The 26,036-nt window shown below is 44.7% G+C and overlaps 1 protein-coding gene across 14 annotated transcripts in view; it reads left to right on the forward strand.

Moving 5' to 3' along the window:
- Positions 1 to 26,036, forward strand: part of ZNF532 (zinc finger protein 532) — a 190,641-nt gene that overhangs the window by 78,491 nt on the left and 86,114 nt on the right. For 3 of the 14 annotated variants that reach the window (XM_057504218.1, XM_036876803.2, XM_057504225.1), the window contains exons 1-3: positions 6,453 to 6,705; positions 8,233 to 8,314; positions 8,399 to 8,508. The exons of 1 other annotated variant lie outside the window; for it this stretch is intronic. The gene's annotated coding sequence lies outside the window, so the exon portion shown is untranslated. Of the gene's footprint in view, positions 1 to 5,154; positions 5,970 to 6,445; positions 6,706 to 8,232; positions 8,315 to 8,398; positions 8,509 to 26,036 lie in introns of those variants that run through there. 10 more of the 14 variants (XM_057504220.1, XM_057504219.1, XM_036876808.2 and 7 more) reach the window with 9 other exon arrangements.

Consider the following 26,036-nt stretch of genomic DNA (forward strand, 5'->3'; position numbering starts at 1 on the left):
TCATCTTTCAAAGTGCAGCCAAGAGTCCCTTTTAAAGGGACTGTCTAATGTTTCTAACGCTCTCCCTGCCCCAAGTTTAAAAGTAAAATGAATGATAACCTGTAGCAATCTATGAATCTCTGACTTCAGTTTCTTGGCTGCAGTAGCTTGTCTGTGAATGACAGTGATGAATTTTGTGTTGAAATTTTTGTAATTTAATCCCAGAATTTAAAATTCCTGTATAGATGCTGCTGTTTTAGTTGTTATGGTTACACAGTTTTAAGAACAACCATAGTCATGTATTATTTTGATTAAAGAAATCATACATTGTTGAGAATAGAGCTTCTCTGCTAAACTTTAGTTAGTGGTTCATAAACTAAGTTTTTCAGATGTCATTATCAGAATGGGATAAAATGTATACCATAAGTGGCGGCATGTTAGAAATAACTGTATTTTCTTTCAACAGTAGAGCAATCCTCCCACACTGTGTAATTTATTCTAATATGTGTCCCTCCAAATCTACAGCAGTATTTTCTAAGCATCTTCCAACTGTTTGCTGACAAATGAATGTATTTCATTTTGCAGTCATATTTTCATATTTTAACATTTGTTTGTTTATGTTTGTTTTCTACCTTTCCAGAAAAAAACCAGTGTTTCCCCAGTCATACGTGGCTTTGGGCTCTTGGAATATATAATAAACTTATCATTAAGTTTAGTAAAAGCTGTGAAGTATTTGATCACCTCATCTCTAAATGTCATTGAAAAAAAAAAACGGCTCATAGGTGTTTAATCAATCTTGATGTTCTGAATATCTAATTTGTAGATGTCTTTCTGTTTGTGACGGCATTAAGGAGAACTTGGGGAGCCAAAGTATCATTGTCCCTGACTCACAGGTTTCCTGTCTCATGAAGAGAGCCAAATAAAACTCAAATATCATGTGAAAAGGACAGCTTAGGGGCACAGCCAACCCCCCACCCCATACTCAGCCTGTCTGTGTGCAGCTTGTATGCTGCATCCTCAATAATAAATTTTTACCTAAAGATAGTGTATGGGAATTAGATGAAGGCAACTGGGGAAGGGTGGGGAGAGTCATCCAGAAAGAGCAAAACAAACGGCAGCTTGAAGGCCAGACAGTGAGAGCAGCGACGTCTCAATTCCAAGAACACAAAGTTCAACCAGGCTGGTTCTTGGAATGTGAGGAGAGGGGGACCAGGGATGTGGACAGGCAAATGGGTTGAATCATGGAGAGCTTTCTGAGTTACTTTTATTGAGTCTAGACCTCTTTTGAAGGACCGTGGAGACAGATGGAAAGGTTTGAGCAGAGGAGTGACAAGATGATTATCTTTAGGGAGGTACCCAGAGTTCTCACTGAGGAGAAGGTGTTGAGAGTTGGCCAGGTTGGAGGCATGGAGATCAGCTGTGACTAGTTCCAAACTGAGGTGATGGCCTGGAGGTTGAATCAGGGTCATGGGTGTGGAGAGAAGGGATTGGAAACAAAAGATATTTGGGAGACAGAGCGCACAGCACATGGAGTAGATGAGGGTGAGTGTCATCAGATGTGTAGTCGGTGGGGAGAGGGATCTGGTGTGGTATGGGTCGGGCTACGTTTCCTAGAAACAGGCTCTGGATGATCTCTGGAGATCCACCTGTGAGCGAGTGAGCAAGGCAGGAATAGACAGAAAAAGTTGACACAGTGCTATGGAGACAGAGGCCTCTGCCCATTTGCAGGGAGCTCTGGAGCTGGGATGGCCCTTCGCAACTGGCCCAGATTAAGGTGAGAGGGCCAGGCCTTTGTATCTCTACATCAGCCAGATGTTGGCTGCTCCTTGAGAGGGGGTGTAAACTTAGGCAAGACAGTTCCCAAGAACTGGCACGAGATGGTAGCCATGGCAATAAGCAGGGAGGGACTCAGCTGTGAGTAGTCAGCAAGCCAGTATGCTCAGCAGCAAGGGGATGGGGATGGGGGCATTACTCTTAAGAGAGGTTCTAGACAAAGCACTACTCTGTCCACTACAGTGGCAAAAGATCTTCTGTTTACTTTAGGACATGCTTGCTTTCAGAGGCCTGTGAGTTTATTATCCTTTCCTTGGTTCACAAATAACTAGTTAATTTTAACCGTGGGAGGTACAAGGCATTTTGCTAACTGGTGAGGATGATGGGAGTGCAGAGGGCAGAGGCAGAGATGAAGATTCATATACGTAATGCTCAGGTAGCCTCTCTACTGTAGGGGAACCAATGAAGATTCTTCTCAGGTTAAACTGAGTTCCAAATTCTGCATGTTCCCTTCTCCTTAAAAGATTAAGCTTGACTGCTTTTCCTTTTCTCAGATACATTTCCTTCTCTTCTTTCTGTTCTCCTGTTGAGAGTAAGAAACAAGCTCAAACACCAGCTCCTTTTAAAGATGCACAGACACAATATGAAAGTTACAAATAATTAGGAAATCTTACAAAGTTCTTAACAGGAGTTGTCCTCTGGCTCATGGTTCCCAAAGATGATTCTGTGTTGGTATCCTAAACTCCATGCTTTTGACTCTTCTTTGATTTTCTAAAGTTCATAAAACAACATTTTCCTCAGTCCCTCCCTTCTCTTTCCTTGGGCAAGACTGGCTTTCCAGCATTTAGATCTAAAGAGATAGTAGGAGATGAAACTAGTGGATCCATCCCAGTAGCCAGGACTTAGGAGATACTCAAATATCTAGAGGTCTCCTCAATAATGGCTAACTTTGAACTGTTAATTAAACAAGGAGGCTATTGGGCTGAGGTGGCTTTAAGGGTGGCCTATCTAAGCCAATGAAAATCTAGGTCTGTAAATATCTGGAAGTTACATAATGAAAATGCTAAGGACAGCCAATCACAAACTGTCAATTAAGCTTTAATCAGCCAATCAAATAACTTCCTTTCTTTGCCTGCATACCTTCTCTGTGTCTTTCCCTGGCTCCTGTAGGTGGAGTGTGCCCAACCACTCCCGCTTCGGCACTGCCCAAATTAAATCGATTTTGAGCTTTTAAAATTTTTCTATGCCTTATTTTAACTTTTAACAGAACACAATCACCACTCCTCAGGTATCTGAGTGAAAGGCCTTTGCAGGCATTTCCAAAATGAGGCTCCCGAAAGGAGAGGTGGCTTTGATACTGAAAATCTATTTATGTGATCACTGACAAAGGAAAAGGGGAATCCTTTCTTAGGCCTCCCCTCAGTCTAGTTCTGGTAGGCTAATAATAATTTATCTGGTTGTAATTTCTTTTCAAGTTTTGTTTTTAGAAACACGCAAAAAATCTTGACTCTTGGGATTTGGGTGTTAAAAAGATGGATTATTTTTTCTTTGCTGGCCCCTCAGCTGCAGATCTTTATAATGCTAGTGTCAAACAGGGTTAATAATTCCTTTAAAAACAAGCCAACAAATTTAACATTAAATTCCCTATAAACACGTAGACCAAGCTTAGTTTTGAGCTAAAAAATGTGTAACTCAAGTCACGGGGGCTGTCAGTTTAGGAATGGTTTGCAAGGCCTTTTGATAGCGAGATAAGGGCTTCTCTGTGTTTTTCTTTTCCTCAAAGAGCGCACCTTTTGTGCTCTCAGCCTAACAAAGAAATTTCTCAATTTCATAGTGGAATTTGGAGGGAACGTATGATGTGTGCACTGATACCTATTGTGCCTGCAAAGCCAGTTTCAAACCACAAAAGGATTAAAAAAAAAAAAGCTTGGATTTTGCATTACACTGATTGGAGGAAACACTAAGACATTGAGAGCAATAAAAACAGCAACAAGCAGATCCCAAAAGATTTGGAATTCCTTTAGTTTCCATTTGGCATAAGAATAGTATGATTTCTTTGTTCTGCCCTTTCTTATCTTCAACACTCAAATAATAATGTCATTTTTGTAGTGGAGTAAAGACTTCTACTGTTGCCTAAAGCAGAATGATGCCCAAGGTAGTCTTACATATGTAGAATAATAGAATTAATCTTTGTATTGATTTTTTTTTACAGAGGGGTAGTGTCATCTTTTTTAAAAAAAAGTAAACACTAAAAAGTGTTTCCTGCTGTGAAATTCAACCATTTCTTAGAATGGACAAAGATGTGTGCTTTGCCTTTTAACTCTTGGTCTACCTGGCAAAGCGGTTTCTCTGCATTCTTCTTTGTAAAAATAGACTTGAGATGATTTGCAAGAAATTACTATTTTTTGCTTTGGGTTGTTTATGGTTTTTAAAAGCACATGCAGTGTTATCTGTTGCCTGTGTGTGCACAGGATGAATTGTGCTTTCGAGCTAATTTTCTCCAGCCGAGGCTTGACCAAAACACTGGACTCTATAAAAGGCTCTGCTCCAAAAGTATCTGGCATTATAAAGCCACAAGGCAGTTCTACGACCCAGGACTCTTTATGATAAGTCACTGCAGAATTCAGTTTTGGTAGCACACTTGTAACCATTCAAACACTGCTGTGTAGCGCTTTCAGCTCTTGAAGAGAAGGGAATGGGGGAGGGGCAAGAGAGAATTGTAAGTAAACAAAGATTCCAAACCCAGAAAACCTCGGATTTACGTTGGTATGTACCTTATGAAATTCTAATATTTTGTAGCCATGTGTAGTGTTATCAAGATTTCAGATAATCAGGTCCTAGTATATGTTCCAAGGCATGTAATATTTTTACATGCATACTAATAAAGGCCCACCTTTGAGAAGAAAAAAAGGCCTCCTTTCAAATGAAGTCAAGCCCAGGTGAAGCTGAAACTCAACCCACACAATACTGGCACCGTTTTCAGGCTAAAAGATGAGAGTTTCAATTTCTTCATTTTGCAACATGGATGAATGTGATGCCTGGCTGGCAAAATTCGTAGATTTACATAGGTTGTTCTAAACACCACCGGTAAATATGTGTGCCAATTTATGTGCAATTCAAGACAATTTGCTGTGTGAAATTAAAGACCAACACCTCTTCCGGGAGACAATCATTCGGTTCATTTACATGAAAAGTCCTCAACGGCAAAAAATGCTACTTCTAATTTACATCACACAGTGTCCCCAGAACAGAGAACAATGGCTTCCTCAATGGAAGTGAATGCCAAAGAGAGGCATTTTGAGATAAAAAAAAAAAAAACCTTGAGTACATTTTGCAAATATGAAGCAATCAATCAAATTTAAAATAAAACACACAGAAACGCTTCCCATGCTGGGAGCCTTCACTGCTACTTCAGTAATATTGGTTATCTTTAGAATCCCATCAAACGGGTGAGCCTTTTTAAGAGGGTCTGGTGACATTGTTTTCAGGTCCTTCCATTTTGTCCTATTTCCAGGGTAAGCACAATTAGCTTGACTTGGGGTTTCTCTCTCCTTATAAAAAGCCTTTCAATTGAATGTTCGTCTGTCAGTGATGGAGGAATCAGGACACAGGGCTGGATAAATAGCATACCTGGTGTGGTGGTAATATATTCTCCCTCGATGTGTTAACGATTTTTACACCTTTGTGGTCTTTACGGGGGTTTATGTATGTTATCTTTTTGTGTTCTGGAGGGCTGTGATCACCTGCTGTATGTACAACATGTGTTTGTTACATTTGTACACCATCTCCCTTCTTGAATTTAAACACCTAGCTATTACGTCTTGTTTACTCAGTATCATCCCCCATTCGGAAAAGAAAAAAAAAAAACTGCAAGAACTGAACATGCCATGTTTCAATCTGGCCCCAGTGGCTTTTTCTGAGAGCAAAACGTGTGTCTTTTACACCAGGGCTTTTTCCCCACCCCAGGGGGTGTCTTCCATTCTTTTGTGGCTCAGTTTAAGGCGAAAAGGGCTCCAAACCACTAACTAAGCAGAAGGGAGCCCCTTCTTCCACCTGCAGGGAGAATTTCAGGTTTAATTTATCTGAAGATAGCGTGCTCTCTTCTTATTTGCCACCATTACGAGGATAACAAAACACCACCTTGGCTTCAAGATCCTGGTGGAGGCTCACGGGCTTTCTCAACCATCTTTGGCGAGGCCTTGCTTCCTTCCACTCGAGTAAGTTGCGGCTTGGGGCCACGGAAAGGACTGGGTGAGAGCCTGAAATGTCGTTTGAAAAAAAAGAAGCCCTCCCTCCATCCCCTCAGCACCACCAGCCCGCTCTCCGGGGCGAAGTTGCAGTCCAGCAGCCCCATACGGGCGACACCCGGCAGGTCCGCGGGGCTCTCTCCCCGGCCGCGGTCGGCACCGGCCGGGCGTCCGCACCCCCGGCCGCGGGGCTTCGCGCTCCCGCCGCCTCGCCGCCCGAGTCCTCCCTCCCCCCGCCGGCCGCCCCCTCCCCCTCTCCCGCGCTCCCTTTTGTTCGCTCGCCGCTCGGGCCGGGCCGCCGCCGCCGGGCCCGCACCCCCAGCCTAGGCCCCGGCGTGGCGGGCCGCCCCGCCGCCGCCGCCGCGCGGCCTAGAGCGCGCCGCCCGGGGAGGCGCGGGGCCCGGGCCGGGCGCACGGCGAGGCCGCGGCGGCGGGGCGGCCCGGGAGCTCGGGAAGCGGCGGCAGCGGCGGCGGCGGCGGCGGCGAGGCCGCTCCACCGCACACGCACACACAGACCCCGGCAGCGGGAACGCAGATGACACGCCCGTAGCATGGAAGCCGCCGCCGCCGCCGCCGCCGCCGCTACGACGACAGCAGCCGCAGCCACAGCAGCAGCAGCCGGCGGCGCCGCGCTGAACAAAGGTCATCCGAGCTGCGGCCCGGACGCCCGGGCTTGACCGCTGCGAAGGCCAACCCCGGGAAGGGGGTGGGTGTGCGCCCGGGGGGCCGGGGGCGGCGGGCGCGGGGTCGGGGCGAGCGAGGGGCGCAGCGCGGCGGAGGAAGGGGCGCGGGCGGGCGCCGGGGGAGGCGGGGGCCGGCCCCTCGTGCCAGCCCTGAGGGTTCGGGTGAGCGCGTGAGGCTCAGGCCCCTGGCCGACTGCAGTGGCCTGTCCCACCCTGGCCCTGGGGACAGTTGGCCTTCGCGCCCCACCAGCTTCTTTGGGGGGCCCGACGACGAGCCGGCTTACTAGGCCCCACAGGTTCAGAGAGGGGGGCCACGTGAGCGCAGGAGCGCGCTTCCTGCCCCCTCCAGGCTGGCTGTGCACAGAGGGCTTTTAAAAGGCCTCTGCGCCCCTTTTCTCACTGCCTTTTAATTTGCCCCCCACCCCACCCCTGGCATCCCTACTTTTCTACCCTGAGGTGAGGGGATTTGGACTTCTCCCCCCAGGTGCTTGAAAGAAGAGAAGGTTGGAGGAGGAGGAGACTGGGGGGGCTGCTGGTGGTGGTGACAGGGCTGGGAGAGAGTGGAGAGCTACGGAGGAGGGGGCTGGGTGGGGTGGGGGTGACAGGCAGAGAGAAGCCTGGTCAACAAGCCAGCACCACTCTGCTAGGAGGCCGAGGCCGGCTCCTGCAGCCGACGCATCCAGTGTGAGCAGACACACATAGATTGCTTTCTTGGGGGCTCTTTGTCAGCCACCAACACAGAGAACACACACTGACACACACGTACACAAAGATCTGAGCCAGGTTGTGGGAGGTAAGTGGGGAAGGAGAAGGAGGGGGAAACAGTGTCTGCGGTGGGCTTTAGGGTGGTGGGGCGGGGGGATGGGCCTTGAGGGGCGCTGGGGTGCATTTCCAAGACTGTGTGCTTGTGTGGTGGTGGTGGTGGTGGGGGACACACGATGACCTTACCCTCCTCACGAAGACCTTAAAGAGAAAAGCAACCCCCAGTGAGATCCCCCCTGTGCTGATGATTTTCAGGGACTTGTTGGCAACTCAGCGAGGGTTGCCATAGCTTTTTTATGTAGGGTGACCAGAACCGGCTGAAACTGGTTTGAGGCAGATCAGCTCCTGAACACAATGCAGTCACTGAGCTACTACAGTGGGATAGCAGCTTCCTTCATGGCAGCCAAAAGCAGAGGAGCTTGCAGGAAGGTACCATCCCAACACAGTATGTGAATGTACACTTAGACACCACACAGCACTGGTACGTGACTAATGGAGCCCTAAGAGATTCTGTGTAGAGAAGATGGAAAAAAATGTGCAGGTTTGCAAGGTCTGAGATTACTTGGGCTTTTCCTGCCTTTTTCTTTTGCTTAAGGGATGGACAAGGAGCTGAGATTTATGACCCTTATTAAAGCAAAAAATGTGCCTTGCTAGGGTGGGGACACTTGGTTTATGCAGTGTCTCTTTCTCTGTGTTTCTAACAAAACAAAACCAAAATGAACTGATGGATTTGTAATGGATGGGTGTTGCTGGAGAATGCTACTTTGCATGCTTTTTTTCTCTTGCAGGGTATGTTCTGTTTTGTGCTTTTCCTTTTAGAAGCTACTAAAGGGTGTTGGGGATACTTCTGACTATTATGAAGGCCAAAAGGTAACAATATTGTTCTAGGAAATGCGCATAAATGCAATCCAGTGATGCTGTAAGGCATACATGCTGTCTTTTTTTTCCTTGTAGGCCTGTTGACTGGGGCTGCTTTTAACCCTTTCATATTTGCAGAGAATGCGACCGTGTGACAGTAACTGAACATTGGTCCAGAGTCTTCCCAAAAGGTCAAGGTTCACAAGGTGAGATACGATATTTTGAGCATGAATTTCAGTGTTTATTTGAAGATCCACTCAGACACAGACTGATGGTGGATTGATACCCTGGAGAAAATACCGGGTTCAGAGTGGAGAAGAAAAACTCTGTATGTTATCCAACTTTAATGGGGTTAGAGTGACATTATGATGGTATTGCTATGAAGGCGAAATCAGAATGACTTCATTAAATCGTATGTGTCTAGTCATTTAGAAGAGTCAGGCCTGGAAAGAAGCAAGTTTAGAGAATGTAGGCATCAGGGCCTTGTGGAGAGCGTACTGCTTTGCATAAGACTAAAAGCAGTAAGCATGGAGCATTTTCCCGATGATGACAAAAAAAGGAAGGACTTCGCCAAATCGAGGCAGCCTAGCCACCTTTTTAGGATATGAGGAGTCTGCAGGTAGAGCTGCCTTTTGTTCATTCATCACCTTGCTTTTTACCTTGCTCTCTGTGTTAACCTGAGAGGGTTTTCACTCTGAGTCAAGTGGTGGAATGGCTTTTATTGATTTTGGGGCTGTTGACGGGGAGTTTGCCTTTGGATTATTTGTGGCATACATTTTCATGTGGAATGCTAATGCAATACCAGGAGGAAATGGGGTATTCTGGCTTCATCTGTGAAAAGACGCCTGTTAACTCAAAGCTTTACAGCAGTGGCTGGTAAAAAATGTCGAATGCCTTAAGAGATTGCAGTTAAATTTGAGGTGGTATTTTTATGCACCCTCCCAAACCAGAGAGGTTTTAGAGAAGAGAAAAAAAAGCAGTAATGAGTGTAGTAGCCAAGTAAAGAACAAAGGTAGCAGAGCTTACAGGGAAACACTCAACATTTTGCCTTGGGGTTCCTTGTGAAAAGGACTGCAACTTCCCCAAACAGGAAACCAGCAACTCCAGAATCAGATCCAACATGATCTCAACAACAGAACTAGTTATGTCTTCTGGTTTGGTAAAAGTACAGTCAAGAGGAGCCCATAGGAGACATGACTGAAAATAAATTTTCTCCCCCACTTTGAAGAGGGCATTTTGTTCCTCTTTGCCTTCAGCAGAATAGGGGCTTTTCAGAAATGGCGAGGATCTTAGAATTGGTTGTGTGCTGGCAGTTGGTGGCAGAATACCTGCAGTGAAGGGTGTCAAGTATGCAGGGTTTTTTATTGTTAAAATTTTTTGCATATAATTGCAGAGCATCCAGTGTGTGATAAAACTGCAAAGGGGAAATGAATGCATGGTTTGCCCAGAATATGCTGTGTAGTATTTAAGAGAGAAATGTAATCTCGGACTGATATACCAGTAAATAGCTTACATGGTGGAACAAAATTCTTTAACAGTCACACTGTGCTAAAATTGGTTTTCGATTCTACATGATTTTTGACTGCCAGAGATTCTGTGTCTGAGTATTGCAGAAATCTGCTTGCAAAGCAGATCCCAATCCATGTTGCATGATCTGCTGCTCTTGCTTTTCTGGTGCCAACTAAAACTCAGATGGCTAATGTGATAAACCTTAATTAGCTTAATACAATAAGCTGTTTTATAATTTAGTCCTTAGCTCCTGTCTTGAGAAAGTCAGTGATTTTTATTTAACTTCGACAGCAAAACCCTCTGCAATGAACATTTCTTGGTAATAGGTTTTAAAAGCCCTTTTTGTAAGGCACTGCATGTCACAGAATGTTCTGGTTTACTCTCACTGTGGTTTTTAGCTTTGTTGCTCCTCCTCCCCCCACAGAAGGCTCCTGGAAAATAGCATTTGTTTTGCATTTAGGCCAGTCTTTCCAGCTGCAAATGCTGTTTAAGGTTGGAGAGCTGGTTCTCCAGGGCAGCAATCAGGAGCTCATCTTGGATTGGGTTTGTCTCAGGTGGCGATCTCATGCTGAGGTGTAACAATGTAGCAGGCCCAGGTCTCACGAGAGTTTTCTGGGCTTGGGAACGGGAATGTGAGTGCAGAGAATGAGCAACAGCCTTCTCTTTCCTGGAAGAGCCAGGAAGGAATAGGGTGGCACCCACACTTGTGTCCGGGGCCTGTGTGTTGCAGTCGCTGTCGCCATGCTGGCAGCCACACCTGGAGCCGGGATTGCCCCACAGGCAGGCTCCCGGGGCCACCAGCGGGCTGGCCCCTCTGCGGGAGGAAGGTGTGGATTTGGCTGATGAGGGTACCCTGGAAAGAGAGTTGTCACTCGGTGTTGAACCTTTGCTTGTTTTTATCATTTGCCTACTTAAGAGTCATTTTTTCCATGTTAAAGAACATTGGATCCAGGGCTTTTAGGACTCTTGAGCCTCCTGGGTCCGGAGAGGCTTGCGGGCTCTTTTTGCTCCTCCCTCTTCTCAACAAAGGGATTCCCTGCCCCCACCCACCTTAATTCCTTTTAAAGGACGTCTAGGAAGGAGACAGGCAATAGTAAATGGACTCTTCTGCTTATACCTTTGGCTGTGATGAGTTAGGAATTTAGAATTTGCAGTCTCCCGTTCCCCTTTATTTCTTCCCTTCACATGCTTTCTTGGGCTTTGCTGTGGGGCGAGTCCTCCCCTGGTTTAGAACAGCGTTTCCCATATCCGGGCTAGAACTCCATCTGGCTGTTGACCGCTGGCTCAGAGGGTTGCCCTGATGTGGACCCTCATGAAGGTCGCCAGTACAAGGGAAACTGGGAAAGACTGTGCACTGCTCCCTCCTCATTCCCGAACCATCTCTTCCTAGTGAATACGATACACCACCAACAGAGAATCACAGAAGCCACAGAAAACATGAAAGAAATCTGCACCTTTGTGTCCTGGTTAAATGGTTAACTTTTTTTAACTTTAAAACATGCATTAAGTAAAATTTACTCTTTGGTGTGACCAGTGTAGAGTGCTAGTGTTGGCCGCTGCTGTCTGCAGGGAATAGTTCCATCAGCCCCTAAACTTTCCTTTTGCTGTGTCCCTCTGTGGTCAGACTCTTCTCACCCCAGCTGTCCCTGGTTGGTTCTGTCACTGTTACTTGGTCTTTCCCAGTGTGTCATATAAATAGCTTCCTTCACTTAGCAAGGTGCATTTTGATGCATCCATATTGTGTGTATCCATACTGTTTTACTGCTTGAGTTGTAGACTCCTGTATGGATGTACCACAGTTTGTTTATCCCCTCCCTAGTTGAGAGACGTTAGGGTTTCCGGTTTTTTGGTGATTCTGAATAATGCTTATAAACATTGCCTACATGCTTTTGTCTAAACATAAGTCTTTAGGGTCTCTTCAGTAAATACTTAGGAGTGCGATGGCTGGGTCATACAAGAATTAGAAGTCGAATGAAAATAAATTCAGCTCCTTCATAGCCTTGTCAGCTGCAGCAGTTAAGACTTCCCAAGTAAGAGATGGTAGCAGACGTTATCTGAAGACACATGCAGTGATCGCAATAATAGACCGCTCACTCACGGGATGATGTGCTTTATAACCCAGAACTAATCGAAATTAGCCAAAAGTAGACACAAAGTACAAGTGCTAAAATACCTTTATATCCTACAGCATTTATTTTTAAGCTCTTCAAGAAACATTTGGTGGTTTAATTTTTACATTTGTCCCAAGTTCAGTAAAACACCAGTCATAGAATCAAAATTTTGGAAAGTGGTACCAAAGATCTTCATTAAAATTTTAGTTGCATACACAACTTAGTAACTGAAATTTATATGAGTTATTGACTGTCCAAATACTGGTGGTGTTTTAGTATTTGAGGTTATTATTCAGCTTTCATACTTTTTAAGGAAGTGAAAATATTTAAGCAATATCCAAGCCATGAAGTAGGGAGATTAGAGGAGTTTTTTTTTTTTTTTTTTTTTTTTTTTAAGAGGATAAGATAACATTCAGGATTGGGAAGAACACATAGACCAAGGTTCTGGTGATGTAAATCAGGAGAGCCTGAGAAGTGGGAAATAAAGTTTATTTGGGGATTATTTCATCCATTTAACAGATACTGAGTGTTTACTAAATACCGGACATGCTAGGCACTGGGAGTACCAAGGGAAAAGAAATCCAGAGAGAAAAATCTGGTGGGAAGTAGCATACAGATGCTATGATAGGAATGTGATGGGTCACCTCCTGCCAAGTGTTGAGGGAGGAGCCCTTGAAGAGGTGGCTTTTGAGCAGCACCAGGAAAGACCCGAAAGAGTAAGGCAGGCAGAGGGGTGGGGGATGAGCACATAGGGAAAGGCACTGAGCGGCCTCAGTGTTGCAAGTAGGGATGGGAGAGTTGGGGGTGGGGTTGGAGAAAAGGAGATGAAGCTAGGAGGCAGGCAAAGGCCAGACTTCTGAAGGTCATTTTATACAGTCCATTCGAGTGTGGACTTCCTTATCTAGGCAGTGTAGACAGAAAGGCTTACTTTTAATGACCAAGGTCCTGGGGCATTACAGTGAGGATGGAGAGGAGGCTATTGCCGAAGGCAGGGAGGTCTAGTGAAGGGACCATCACACGCAGCAATCCAGGAGAGAAGAGGAGGGCTTGATCTGAGGCAGTGCAGTGGATGGGGTGGGAGGGGGCAGGTGTGTGTGGTGGTGGTGGTGCCCGATGGGGTGGGAGGGGGCAGGGCTCTGTGTATGTGTGTGTGTGGTAGTGGTGGTGCCCGATGGGGTGGGAGGGGGCAGGTGTGTGTGGTGGTGGTGGTGCCCGATGGGGTGGGAGGGGGCAGGGCTGTGTGTATGTGTGTGTGTGGTGGTGGGGGTGCCCGATGGGGTGGGAGGGGGCAGGGCTGTGTGGTGGTGGGGGTGCCCGCTTGGGGATGGGGATGATGGAGAGGGAGGAGCAGAGCATGTTGCTGAGGTTGCTCCCTGAGGGTACCTGCCCCTGGATTTTCTACCAGTTCAGAAGGCAGAGTGGATTTGGAAAGTAGAGGTGGGGGAACGCTCCCTTGATAGAGTGAATTCGAGTTTGGGTTGAGTTGCCCATGGGGCTGTCCTTTGCCTCCTGGATCTGTTTGGGCTGGACGGCTAGATGGGAGGAATTGGCATAGAACAGAACTGATAGAAGAAAGGTGTAAAAAAAGTTGAGTTTGGGGTCTCCTAAGATAATTTTTTAAAATTAATTAATTAATTAGTTTTGTCGTGAATCTACAATTACATGAAGACTATTATGTTTACTAGGGTCCCCCCTTCACCAAATCCTCCCCACAAACCCCATTACAGTCACTGTCCATCAGCGTAGTAAGATGCTGTAGAATCACTACTCGTCTTCTCTGTGTTGCACAGCCCTCCCCGTGCCCCCCCCACATTATACATGCTAATCATAATGTCCCCTTTCTTCTTCCCCACCCTTATCCCTCCCTTCCCTCCTTTTCTCCCCAGTTCCTTTCCCTTTGGTAACTGTTAGTCCATTCTTAGGTTCTATGATTCTGCTGCTGTTTTGTTCCTTCAGTCTTTCTTTGTTCCTATAGTCTTTGGGTTTGAGGTGAGTCTCTTGTAAGCAGCATAGAGATGGGTCTTGCTTTTTTATCCATTCTGTTTTTCTGTGTCTTTTGATTGGTGCATTGAGTCCATTTACATTTAGGGTGATTATTGAAAGATATGTACTTATTGCCATTGCAGGCTTTAGATTCGTGGTTGCCAAAGGTTCAAGGTTAGCTTCTTTAGTATCTTACTGTCTAATTTAACTCACTTATTGAGCTATTTTGAACACTGTCTGGTCATTCTTTATTTTTCTCCCTTCTTATTCCTCCTCCTCCGTTCTTTATATGTTGGTTGTTTTATTCTGTGCTCTTTTGTGCTTCCTTTAACTGCTTTTGTGGGTAGTTGATTGTATTTTTTGCCTTTAGTTAGTATTTGGTTGGTCTGCTTTCTTTGCTGTGATTTTATTTTCTCTGGTGACATCTATTTAGTCTTAGAAGTGCTCCCATCTAGAGCAGTCCCTCTAAAATACCCTGTAGAGGTGGTTTGTGGGGGGCAAATTCCCTCAACTTTTGCTTGTCTGGGATTTGTTTAATCCCTCCTTCATATTTAAATGATAGTCATGCTGGATACAGTATTCTTGGTTCAAGGCCCTTCTCTTTCATTGCATTAAATATATCATGCCATTCTCTTCTGGCCTGTAAGGTTTCTGTTGAGAAGTCTGATGATAGCCTGATGGGTTTTCCTTTGTAGGTGACCTTTTTCCTCTTTCTCGCTGCCTTTAAAACTCTGTCCTTGTCCTTGATCTTTGCCATTTTAATTATTATGTGTCTTGGTTTTGTCCTCCTTGGGTCCTTTCTGTTGGGAGTTCTGTACACTTCCATGGTCTGATAGATTATTTCCTCCCCCTATTTAGGGAAGTTTTCAGCAATTATTTCTTCAAATACTCTTTCTGTTCCTTTTTCTCTCTCTTCTTCTTCTGGTACTCCTGTAATGCGGATATTGTTCCTTTTTGGATTGGTCACAGTTCTCTTAATATTGTTTCATTCCTGGAGGTCCTTTTATCTCTCTCTGCATCAGCTTCTATGCGTTCCTGTTCTCTGGTTTCTATTCCATCAATGGCCTCTTGCATCTTATCCATTCTGTTTACAAATCCTTCCAGAGATTTTTTCATTTCTGTAATCTCCCTCCGGACATCTGTAATCTCCCTCCGGACTTCATCCCTTAGCTCTTGCATATTTCTCTGCAGCTCCATCAGCATGGTTATGAGCTTTATTTTTAATTCTTTTTCAGGAAGACTGGTTAGGTCTATCTCCTTCTCAGGGTTTGCCTCTGTGATCTCAGTCTGTATCAATTTCTTCTGCCTTTTCATGGCAATAGATATATTGGTGGGGAGCTGGTGCCTGTGTTGGGTAAGAGAAAGTCCCTTCTTGCCAGTGTATGGCCTTCTTCTCCTGGGAGAACAGCGACCTCTAGCGGCTTGTGCTGGGCAGCTGCTTGCAGAGGCTTCTGATCTTGCCCGGCCGCTATGTAGTTTATTTAGCTCTGCAGTTGCTGTGGGTGTGGCCTGCCTCAGGCTGCTGATCCAATATGGCAGAGCCGCGTTGGAGGGGGAATAGGCAGGAGGCTGTTTACCGCGGTGAGGGGCCTCCCAGCTGTGCTGCAGGGGTTCAGGCACCCAGAGTTCCCTGGGGATTCGCAGCTGCTGGGCTAACTGTCCCAGAGCACTTCCATCCAGCTGTGGGGTCCTTGTCCCTTTAAGACTTTAAAAAGCACTCGCTTTTCTTTGTCCTGGGTGCACCGGCTGCAGGGACCCGCTCACAGGTCTTACTGTCCTGTTTCCCTAGTTTCCAGCACCCCATGCATGCACTGTGTGTGTGCGCTCTGGTGCGGATGGCTGGGGCTGGGTGTTCAGCAGTCCTGGGCTCCCTCTCCCTCCCCTCTCCGACTCCTATCCTCCCGCCCAGAGCTGGGGGGAGGGGCGCTCGGGTTCCGCCGGGCCGGGACTTGTATCTTACCCCCTTCATGAGGTGCTGGGTTCTCGCAGGTGTGGATGTGGTCTGGCTGTTGTTCTGTGTCTTCTGGTCTCTCTTTTAGGAAGAGTTGTCTTTGTTGTATTTTCAAAAATATATGTGGTTTTGGGAGGTGATTTCTGCTGCTCTACTCACGCCACCATCTTGGTTCTCTAGCCTCTCCTAAGATAATTTTTATATAGGAAAAACCATAAATGGAGGTGGGGGCTGAAGAACTTAGGACACATGATGGTTGGAAGACAAAATGTTTCCAGAAAGGTTGAGAATGGTATCAGCTAAAACTGCAGACGTTGCAGTCTGTCGTGGTGGGCCCTCTTGACATCTCATTTAATACTGGGACAATGAAAAGAGCTTCTATATATATTACCTTATCCCCTTGGTGCAGGTGGGGAAACTGAGACAGAGACTACGGTCAAGGTCTGCCAGCTCGTAGATGGTATACTAGCGGCAGAACTTGAAGCCTGCTGCTCACCACTGGTCTGTTTGGTTTCGGGAGCACAATTGGTGGCCTGGGGAAACCCTGGCAGTGGTTCAGGGGCTGCAGAGGGAGGAGGAGGAGCCTGAGAGGGGACACAGTATGTGCTGGACAGCAAAGGCAACTGACAGTGTTAAGGTTAGACGTGGCAGTCAGTGATGTTTGGGGTGAGAATACATGATGGAGAAGCTTGAGACGCAGTAAAGCTGGGTTTGTACTTAGCCTGGTTTTCCTGACTTAAGTCACTACAGGGAGAGGAGACTGGCTCTACACAAGAGACCATGCTAGAAATAGCATGTTGAGAACACTACATTTTATTTTTTATTTTTTATTAAGGTATTATTGATACACACTCTTATGAAGGTTTCACACGAAAAAACAATGTGGTTACTACATTTACCCATATTATCAAGTCCCCACCCATACCCCAATGCAGTCACTGTCCATCAGTGTAGTAAGGTGCCATAGATTCACTATTTGCCTTCTCTGTGCTACACTGTTAAACACACCTGCCCCACCCCATGTGTACTAAACATAATGCCCCTCAATCCCCTTCTCCCTCCCTCCCCACCAGCCCTTCCCCCCCTCCTCCCCTTTGGTAACCATTAGTGCCTTCTTGGAGTCTCCGAGTCTGCTGCTATTTTGTATCTTCAGTTTTGCTTCGTTGTTATACTCTACAAATGAGGGAAATCATTTGGCACTTGTCTTTTCTCCGCCTGGCTTATTTCACTGAGCATAATGTCTTCCATCTCAATCCATGCTGTTGCAAATGGTAGGATTTGTTTCTTTCTTATGGCTGAATAGTATTCCATTGTGTGTATGTATCACATCTTCTTTATCCATTCATCTACTGATGGACACTTAGGTTGCTTCCATATCTTGGCTATTGTAAAAAGTGCTGTGAATAAACACAGGGGTGCATATGTCTTTTTGAATCTGAGAAGTTGTATTCTTTGGGTGAATTCCAAGGAGTGGGATTCCCGGGTCAAATGGTATTTCAATTTTTAGTTTTTTGAGGAACCTCCATATTGCTTTCCACAATGGTTGAACTAGCTTCCATTCCCACCAGAACACTCAGACATTTTTACTGGGCGCTTAGGGCGCGGGTACAGATTGGAAGGGAGGAGGAACGGAGATGTTTTTGTTTTATTTACTCTTTGAAAAGGATGAGAAAAAAACAAAATAAATTGAAAAGGGTGCTGAGAATAATCTTTTGTTCTAACAGTAAATAAAAACAGTTTAAAGAAGTCTTTGAATCGTCTACAGAGAAGCAGTTCCAAGTCTGCCTGTTGTAGAGTGAGGGAGAGAGCAAATTCTGCTTAATCTGAATCTGGAGACTGAGCCTGAGTCATTTTGGGACAAACTCAGAGTGGCCTTTTTAGCTGTCCCTCTGTGCCCTACTAAGTGGCTTCTAATCGATGGTTGTTAGGATCTGAAAGTGTTGGTTTTGTATTGTTTGTTTTCAGTCAGATATTATTATAACGTTATATAATTAGAGATTCCAGGTTATCTTGAAGGGTTCAAGATAGAAGGCCGGAAAGATGAAATGAAGGTGATGTAGTTCTTCAATGTTTTCTCAATTCAGCCTTCTCTTTTTGGGACACAAATTCCTTTCCAAAGGCTGGCTGATGGGTCTAGTAATGGATATTGATTTTGGTAATTTTTTTCTGTGAGGAGCAAATTCTTTCTAGGGATCTGAATAGTAACAGTTAGATCGTTAGTAGGTTAGGAAATTCAAAGCCCTGTGTTTCTTTAAAAAAATATAGCTGAAAATACTTCAAATAATTCGGTTATCTCCTCATTTTCTACAATAAGCCTAAGTTGGGGAGGGGTGAGCAGCTAGTTAATAGCAGGTTTGGAACTAGAACCTCACACTCCAGACTTCCAGCCTAACTGTTCTATCATTACTTTCTCTTTGACTTCCAAAATTTGTCATATGTGTTTTGATGGCATATGAGCCAGCCCATATTTATAGTCTTTATATCATGTGAACCTGAAAACATGTTACTCAAATTAAGTCTCACACAGGTACTCATTGATCCTTTTCTGATTTAACATAATAGCAAGGGTGGCAGATGTAGCTCAAGGCCTCTGACTTGAGAACTTACGATCTAGTTAAATCTGGGGTAAGGCCGTGGAGATTTTCAGTTGCCTTTGCCTAGCCCTCGATACAAACCTGTGTTCTGCCTCGGACTAGCTGTAGGACCTCGAGCAAGTTACTTAAATTCTAGGCCAGACTTTTCTTGAGGGTTGTTACGGAGATTAAATGCATATTCAGTGGTAAGTCTTCTCTGTAACTGTGGCTATTCTGTGTTCCTCTGCCTTCCTGTTTTAGGGGAGGGCCCTTAGCCTCCTCTTTCTTTTTTCTATCTTGGAGGCTGTTGCTTTCTCTGTCTACCTTTACCTCATTTATAAGTTTATTTATTAGTTTTTTTTTTTGGCTATGCAAGCACATGACTGCCTGCTGCCTTTTCTTTGGTCCTCAGTTTCAGGAGCCCTGTATCTGGTTAAAAGTGAGTGAAATGTAGGCAACAGGGTAGCGCTCTTGTTCCTACTTGGCTGCACTTTGATTTATAGTTGGAGTATCTTGGACAAATTTTATGGTTATAATCTTATACTTCAGCTGTCTTAGCTCCAGAAAAATTCAGCCCAGTCAGTGAGTGGCTGTAGTCTAGATGGTCTGTCTGCTGGGATAATTTATATTGACCAGAGTTTTAAAAAAAGCAACTACAAAATGTGAATGTGAAAATATGGCAGGTTAGCTAAACCCTCTCTTGTTCCTTTTCCCATGGTATTCTGCTTCCCACATTAGCTTGACCATGACCAGATATTCCTTTGCACACAGGGATTGGATGGTAATAGAAGATTGGGTGGAGAAGGGATCCAACGGATCTGTAATGATTTTATGTCTAGAACTGCTCTGGCCGGTATGGTAGGCACCAGCCACATACAGCTGTCAAGCACTTCAAGTGTGGCTAGTCCTAATTGAGATGAACTGTAAGTATAAAACACACCAGGTTTTGAAGACTTAATGCAAAAATTAAAAAAGGTAATACATCTCAGTACTGGTTTTAAATAATGATTTCATGTTGAAATGATAATGTTTGGATATTTTGGTTGAGTGCAGTTTATTACTGAAATTTACATTGCCCCCCATCCCAACCTTTTTCTTTTTAAAATATGACTACTAGAAAATGTAAAGCTATATACATGGTTTTCATTTTGTTTCTGCGGGGCAGTATTGGTCTGGAATGTTGGATGGACATATAAATAAATTTAGCAGTGAAATTCCTCTGGTGTCCTGCAGTATTCATAGTTAATGATATTGAGTCCCCCCTTTGATTGAAAAAGATACTATAAGAATTATGTTAGGGTCTTGTTAGAGAAACTTGCTCTCCACTGGTTTGGATCCCTCTTTTCTCCTGAGTGGGCCTAATTCATCTCTGGATTACAGGGTCTAGACAGCCATGCCAGAATGGTGTCTGCTTCAGAATGGAAGGGGAACCAGTATTTATCTCAAGTTTGCTGTGTGCTAGATGCATTACACTGAAGGACCCTTGGAGGGTATAGTTAACATCCCCAGGGAGACCTGGATCAGGGTCTGGCTAGTTTTGATGTATGTTCTTCCCTTGCTGCAGGTACAGGCCATACCTGTTGTCCCTAGTCCTGTGCTGGGTCCTGCGTGCCCCTTTTCTAGGTACCCTTCCCTTCAATTTGCATGCACATCATCTGGGGATCTTGTTAGACTCCAGGTAAAATTCAGCAGGGCTGGGTGGGCCCAAGATTCTCCCATTTCTAACAAGTTCCCAGGTGGTAGTGAACTGCTTGCTGGTCCACAGACCATATTTTGAGTAGCAAGGGTTGCTGCAGTTTCCCTTGGTTTTGGACCTGCTGCCCCTGTTTCCAGAGTGTTCTGATCCTCCAGCCTTGCCTGACACTACAAGGACTTACCCTCTGGCTTTGCATTTGATGCCAGTGAGCACAGATGGGGCCACAACTGGTTTTTGGTCATAGATACTGATGTTGGCACGAACCCTGATTTCTGGGTACACAGGATCTGACCAGATCCTCAGTTTATTCCTCTTCATACATAACTGCATTACTCCAGCTTTGCTATCTTGACCCTTTTGACCCCTTGGCACCTATAGTTTTGTAAGAGAAGATACTTTTAATATTGAGGTGAGATCTGGGAGATACATGGCTGGGCCCCTGTTATAAGTCATTGTCATGAAGATTGTCAGGCCTTAAATCATCACTTAAGATGACTGTGCCATGTTTGGTGAGGGACTCAGTATCTATCTGATGGGACATGAGGACTCAAAGCTGTGAGTCTGTTGCTATTTCTGTCTCCACCTCTGATGGAGGAACGGACATGACTGGTGGCTTTTCCTTAGAGTGGGAGTTGCAGTGAGGCCCCTCCCGCAGCAGTGCTCAAGAATGGCTGGTCACACTGCCTCTTCTCCAGCACATAGTGAAGACAGTGGCCCTGAGGTCCTGGGGTCCAGATGTCTTGGGTAAGGTCACCCTGGGGCCTGGGCCAAACAAGAAATTGAGGTTCAGGAAGGCATTTGGTATATTATGTGTTTGAACTGTAAGACATTGCAAAACTTCAGTGTGTTTTTAAATTTGGGGATGCCCATTGATTAAGTAAGCTGTAAGAGTAAAATGTTGTTACGGAAATAGTTTACCATCCCTATCTTTCTGTAAGAAAGCCCCATTCCACAGAAATGCTAGTTGAATTTTAGATCTTACTGAATATTCCGCATTGAGCGTTGTGTGATAGATGAGTCTGGCACATCAAATACGATTTACTAATTGTTGGCTGACTCCGTCATCTCCTTGTTCTGTGCAGAATCCTGTGCCTGGCATCAGGGGAGTATTTGCCCTGGGCCTGAGTGTGGCTGCTGGAAGGGGAGTGGGCAGGGTTGGGGGAATAAGCACAAGGCTTGGCATTGAGGACAGGCAGTGCGGGCTGTGGAGGGGAGGGGGCAGCCCAGGAGAAGAGGGTCAGACTGTGCAAGTTCATCTGAGTTGGGGGTGAGTTCAGAATGTGGGGTAGTAATCAAGTCTTCCTGGAGCATGTCAAGAGTCAGGGTAAGTTAGGAGTCAGACTGGTTGGATGGACACATGGAGGGCATCTCTGAAGGCAAAGCAAAGGCGGATGGCCCCACATCCAGGGAAGTAGGCAGGAACCCAAGAGCGTGAGAGTGCAGAGCAGATGGGTGTGACACCACCTTCGGGACAGCAGGGATCCAGCCATGTGAACGGTATGGGTGCTCACAGGAGAGGCTCCTGGAATGACTGTGGAGCAGCAGTGAACAGGCAGGTGAGGGAGGACAGTGTGAGATGTCTTTGCCAGCGATCACCGGGTGACTGAATCAGAACCAGCCTTAATGTGGCAGCCAAGTGTTGGGTGGCAACTGAGGCCACCTGCTGCTCCAGTGGTGAGGTGAGGAGTATGCATCGATAGGAGCAGTAGCTTCTCGTAGGCAAGGTTCACATGGCGAGGCTTCAAAACTCGAGGTGGTTTGGAGTTTGCATGACTTTACAGGACACACTAACAAGACATAGCTGTTCAGACTAACACCGTAAGTTAGGGAGCTGATGATAAAGGTGCTGCCGGAAGGGGCTCTGACGTCACCTCACACTAAGCTTACTCTGCATTCTTCCTGGGGCCACCTGTCCTCTCTTCTCTATGCTTCTCCCCAGGAAGAACTGCATTCTGCTTCCCATGCTCTTGGCAAATATAGCTGTCTGACAGCCCCTGTGTTTCCTCGTTTAAACTGTTGGGGACATCATCTGTATTCCTTGGTCCCCCTTCCAGTTCTCAGGACCAGAAGTCTAATTGGTTCTGGTCTAAACAGCTGTGGTTTGGAGGGCAGGGTTAGTGCCATCCCTAAATATGTGACAGTTTCCAGTGGGTTCGTGAAACCTCCCAGGGGTCTGTTATCTGACAAGTGGGTGATCCGAACCCATTGTAAGAGATTAACAATTATGCCGTGTCCATTAGGGAATTGTATTCATACATGGGCTTTTTGATCTCAAAGTCTATACCCTTTACTATTCTTCAGCACAATAGTCAGGGTGGATGAGCCCTTTTGAGTGCAGAAATGGAATCTTTTCTCTATATTCTGTTTACTCAAAAATCACAAAAGCAGTATGTTTATCTATCAGTATTTGCTCCGTAAGTGCATAGCGAATGCCAATTGGGTAATGCACAGAACTGAGATACTGGAGGTAGAATATTCGGCCAAATGACTGGAGGAATTGTTTAGTCCTAATGTTGAGGATCTCATGGGTACATAGATGTACATGTGAGACCTCTCATAGGTGTGTATGTGTGTGTGTGTATTAATCTTGGGAAAGATTAAACACATAGTTTGGCACTTGAGTGGTAATAATTAGGATTTGATGTTTTTTATTTAGGTGACAGAATTTTTTAAAATTCTGTTTCTTCATCTTGAGTATTGGGATATTGTTGACTTCTGCTAGAGTTTCAAATTTAGCTCTAACTTCTTGGGTTACACAGTGCTCTTATTTCAGATCATTGAGGGTAGGAAAATTTTGTTCTGCATCTGTTTTCCTTCTTAGAAGACCTTGCTGGACTGCCTTTCTGCAAGGGGCACCTAAGGATGCTCGCTACTATATCCCATGCTGTTGGGAATTCTGGTGGCATCTATTGATATCATTGCTTATTTGGGAGCATCAGGGTTGTGGCTTAATTTCTTCTAAGGCTTTCTCTATGGTAGAATTCCTGTCGCTGACCTTGTTTTGATGTTCCAATAATTCACTTTAATAAGTGCTTGCTATATTCCAGGTACTGTAGTAAGTGTCTACCTGGATTGTTTTATTTAATCCTCACAATAACTGTAGGTGGTAGATCTTACTTCCATTTTATACTCGAGGAAACAGAAGCTTACAGAAGTTAAGTAACTTGCTCAGAATCTTGTAACTTTTTTTTTTTTTTAAATAATTATTTTTTATTGAAGGGTAGTTGACGCACAGTATTACATTACATTAGTTTCAAGTGTACAACACAGTGGTAGAACATTTATATACATAATTCTAGGTTCCAGCTATCACCCTACCAAGCTGTTACAATATCTTGACTATATTCCTTATGCTATACATTACATCCCGGTTACTTATTTATTTTACCATTGGAAGTCTGTCCTTTTTTTTTTTGTGAGGGCATCTCTCATATTTATTGATCAAATGGTTGTTAACGACAATAAAATTCTGTATAGGGGATTCAGTGCTCAATGCACGATCATTAATCCACCCCAAGCCTAATTTTCGTCAGTCTCCAATCTTCTGAGGCATAACAAACAAGTTCTTACATGGAGAACAAATTCTTACATAATGAATAAGTTACATAGTGAACAGTACAAGGGCAGTCATCACAGAAACTTTCGGTTTTGCTCATGCATTATGAACTATAAACAGTCAGTTGAAATATGAATACTCATTTGGTTTTTATACTTGATTTATATGTGGATACCACATTTCTCTCTTTATTATTATTATTTTTAATAAAATGCTGAAGTGGTAGGTAGATACAAGATAAAGGTAGAAAATATAGTTTAGTGTTGTAAGAGAGCAAATGTAGATGATCAGGTGTGTGCCTGTAGACTATGTGTTAATCCAAGCTAGACCAGGGCAATAAAACATCCACGTATGCAGAAGATTTCTCTCAGAACAGGGGGGGTGAGGTTCTAAGCCTCACCTCTGTTGATCCCCAATTTCTCACCTGATGGCCCCCCTGCGACTGTGCCTGTCTTAGGTTGTTCCTCCCTTGAGGAATCTTACCCGTCTCTGGCTAACCAGTCATCTTCCGGGGCCATACAGGGAAATGTGAAGTTGGTAAGTGAGAGGGAAGCCTTATTGTTTGAAAAGGTTAGCTTTTTACTTCTTTGCATATTTATGCCCTGTGGCTTCTATGCCCAGCATTTGTCTTGAGGTATCTTTACCACTTGGAATAATTATGATACTCGGTAAATTTGATATGAGGCACGAATTCTATTTAAGGGTTGTAATTAGGAAGGAAGAAGAAAAGCTATAGAAGTAGCAGGCGGCAGAAAACATGGGAAGATTGATTATTTCTTTGACATATCTTCTTGTAGAGTAACTTCAGCATGTATAGGTTTTAAGCTACTACTTAAATTGCGCACACACATTAACATAATAGGAGTATAGTTACATAACCAAAGCATATCTGTAATTACCAGCCATCTCCAGTGAAACCAAGAAAACCAGTTAGGCACCTTAGGCATTTGTGAAAACTTATCTATGAAATGGTGGATATTGTCCAACTGAACTTGAACAGTCTGAGAGAAATCAGACAAATTAAAACAACCCATCCCTGGGGACTGTTCACATCCCATATGTTCTTTTAACAGTAATAGTCTGTAGTTGTAAGATTTTGGAGCGCTACAATTTGCAGTTCTCCTAATTCTTGGTTGAGTTTCAACAGTATAGATCCAGTCAGATTTGCTGTTTTATTGTATGCACAGGCCAGCTTAGATATCTCCTTCCTCATTCCCATGGCAAGTCCAGGAACTGGTGGGATGAGTGCATCTACAGCTGTAGCAGTGCGTGGATCTTTGTTGGGGTTTTTTGATGATCATCTTCTGGCATGAGTCTTCCCGAGAGTGCTGATGTTGGAAGTTCTTTTTCATATCGTATCTTAGTTCATTTTCGGGGTAGCCCAATTAGGCTTTGATCCTCTGTATAAACACAAACAGACCCTTTGCCTACACTTTTATATGCCCTTTATACCCTTGTGTAGAACTCGTTGGAGGTTACCACACAGGAACTGCCCTTTTTTTTTTTTTTTTTTTTTGCTTTGTTTTTGGTATCACTAATCTACACTTACATGACGAATATTATGTTTACTAGGCTCTCCCCTATACCAGGTCTCCCCTATAAACCCCTTTACAGTCACTGTCCATCAGCATAGCAAAATGTTGTAGAATCACTACTTGCCTTCTCTGTGTTGTACAGCCCTCCCTTTTCTCCTACCCCCCCATGCATGCTAATCTTAATACCCCCTACTTCTCCCCCCCTTATCCCTCCCTACCCACCCATCCTCCCCAGTCCCTTTCCCTTTGGTACCTGTTAGTCCATTCTTGAGTTCTGTGATTCTGCTGCTGTTTTGTTCCTTCAGTTTTTCCTTTGTTCTTATATTCCACAGATAAGTGAAATCATTTGGTATTTCTCTTTCTCCGCTTGGCTTGTTTCACTGAGCATAATACCCTCCAGCTCCATCCATGTTGCTGCAAATGGTTGGATTTGCCCTTTTCTTATGGCTGAGTAGTATTCCATTGTGTATATGTACCACATCTTCTTTATCCATTCATCTATCGATGGACATTTAGGTTGCTTCCAATTCTTGGCTATTGTAAATAGTGCTGCAATAAACATAGGGGTGCATCTGTCTTTCTCAAACTTGATTGCTGCGTTCTTAGGGTAAATTCCTAGGAGTGGAATTCCTGGGTCAAATGGTAAGTCTGTTTTGAGCATTTTGATGTACCTCCATACTGCTTTCCACAATGGTTGAACTAACTTACATTCCCACCAGCAGTGTAGGAGGGTTCCCCTTTCTCCACAGCCTCGCCAACATTTGTTGTTGTCTGTCTTCTGGATGGCAGCCATCCTTACTGGTGTGAGGTGATACCTCAT

The sequence above is a fragment of the Manis pentadactyla genome, chromosome 6, assembly GCF_030020395.1.
Source record: "Manis pentadactyla isolate mManPen7 chromosome 6, mManPen7.hap1, whole genome shotgun sequence".
NCBI classification, from domain to species: Eukaryota; Metazoa; Chordata; class Mammalia; order Pholidota; family Manidae; genus Manis; species Manis pentadactyla.